A 2,500-nucleotide genomic window follows, 5' to 3' on the forward strand; every position below is an offset into this window, starting at 1 on the left:
CTCATTCTCTGTCTCTCAGTCTCTGTCTCTATCTTTCTCTCACAATACAGCTGCGCACATTGGCATATACCCCAGTCTCTCTCTCTCTGTCATCTCTCTCTCTCTCTCACAAAACATACGTACACACCTTTCTCTTTCCCCCTCACCCCACTACACACATGCAAACACACACATAAATACACAGACAAACACACAGACACACAGACAGACACATACACACACACACACACACACATACACACGCACACGCACACACACATACACATTATTTCCAGGACATTTCTTGTACAGCAGGTACGGTATTCCCTTTGGCCCTCGTGATGATTTGGCCCTGGCTATCTAGACCACTTTCTGTTCTTCCTTAAGGGTTGATGGTTTATCGCTGAACTTCTCAGGTTTCCTGGGATGAGCCAAACCCTTGATATCTAGTGCTTTCTTTTTTTTTGTGCAGATCGGAATGTGTTTTCCTTGAGATGCTGTTCAAGTATTTATTTGTCCACCGTGAGTGTCCCTGATTTGGGCTGCTCGAACAGTTTCCAGGCGAACTTAAAGGGGTCTCGGAAGAAGTAGTCTTGTGTCTTCTTCTTTTTGCTCCTTTTCTTTCTTGTTGATCTGCTATACTGAGGGTACTGTTCTTTGCTTTCAGGTCTTCCCAAGGTTTCTATACCTATGCCCTGCTTCTCAAATTCTGAACCAGTCTTCATCCTTTTCTTGAGCTTTCTTTTTTTTACATTTCGGATGTTGTCCATTTCTTGCCGTCGCCTGTTTATTTTTTTAAATTTTTATTTATTTATTTATTATTTTTTTTAAGGAAGTGTTCATGTCTTTGGTTCTTCCACTCAATAGGTTCCATTCCTCCTCCACCAGATTCAGTTGGAACTCTTCTGCTGCTTCTGCCACTGCCTTGAGAGCCTTTGTTCTATATCTACCAGAAAACGAAAGCTGTTTCATGAGGCTGTACGCAGATGCACACACAAACCTTCTTGCACCAATGTCCATGGAGAGGACTTTGGCTTGGAAGCCAGATTCTCTCACGCTGCTGGCTAGACTAGCTTACTTCTCGGTCTTGTAGATGTGGAATTCCTCCATTCTGCTTTCGTATGGCACAGTGAGCTCAATCAGAATCGATTGTTTCGTTGCCTTGGAGTGGAGCACTCTCTTTCAAAAAAAAAAAATTATATGTTGATACATTTAACACACAAAACGCCGTAAATAAAGGAAGGGAATGAACCTACTTCCAGGACACATTTTGTTTTGCTTTGATTAGTTTATTGTTTTTATTGTTGTTTGCTTTTTTTTAAACACTTTTTTTCTTTGTGCTCCGCACGTGGCTTTTTTCATTGACCGAAAAAAAGAAAGAAAGGAAAATAAACGAATAAATAAATAAACAAATAAATAAAATAATAATAATCATACTAATAATGATAGTAATATTGATGATAGCAAAGCGAAATATTCAAATGGAAAAGAACACATTGTGTGATAAAGAAAAAAAGATAGGAATAATGCCATCCCTGCTTCTTTTGTGTGTGGGTTTTCTAATGACGGACATTTGTTGCCTACTTTAATGTTCTGCAAGTGCATACGTATGTCTGGGCTTCTTTATGCGCTAGTGTGCCTTGTATGTGACAGTTTCACCCAATTCTTTCTCAAAAGATAATAATAATAATAATAATAATAATAATAATCATCATCATCATCATCATCAACATCTCTCTCTCTCTCTCTCTCTGTCTGCCTGCCTGTCTCATTCTGTCTGCCTCTCTCTCTGTCTGTCTGCCTCTCTCGCTGTCTGTCTGTCGGTCTCTCTCTGTTTGTCTGTCTGCCTCTCTATCTCTGTCTGTCTGTCTCTGTCTGTCTGCCTCTCTCTCTGTCTGTCTGTCTGTCTGTCTCTGTCTGTCTACCTCTCTCTCTGTCTGTCTGTCTGTCTCTCTCTTTCTGTCTGCCTGTCTCTCTCCCTCTCCCTCTCTTTCTGTCTGCCTCTCTGTCTGTCTGTCTCTTTCTGTCTGTCTGTCTGTCTCTGTTTCTGTCTGTCTGTCTCTCTGTTTCTGCCTGTCTCTCTGTCTCTCTCTCTCTCTCTGCCTGTCTGTCCCTGTCTGGCCTGGATCTCTCTGTTTCTGTCTGCCTGTCTCTCTGCTTCTGCCTGTCTGTCTGTCTCTCTGTTTCTGTCTGTCTGTCTGTCTGTCTGTCTGTCTGTCTGTCTGTCTGTCTGTCTGTCTGTCTGTCTGTCTCTCTGTCTGTCTGTCTCTCTGTTTCTGCCTGTCTGTCTCTCTGTTTCTGTCTGTCTGCCTCTCTGTCTGTCTGTGTCTCTCTGTCTGCCTGCCTGTCTCTCTGTTCATCATTGTCTGTCTTTCAGTCTAAATGCGTCTGTCTGTATGTCTGTTTGTGAGTGTTTGCCCCCCCCCCCCCCACCTCTATCTGTCTCTGTCTGTCTCTGTCTGTCTGTATGTCTGTCTGTCATTATGTCTGTCTCTGTCTCTGTCATTCTGTTTGTCTGTCA

The sequence above is a fragment of the Babylonia areolata genome, chromosome 7, assembly GCF_041734735.1.
Source record: "Babylonia areolata isolate BAREFJ2019XMU chromosome 7, ASM4173473v1, whole genome shotgun sequence".
Classification (NCBI taxonomy): domain Eukaryota; kingdom Metazoa; phylum Mollusca; class Gastropoda; order Neogastropoda; family Buccinidae; genus Babylonia; species Babylonia areolata.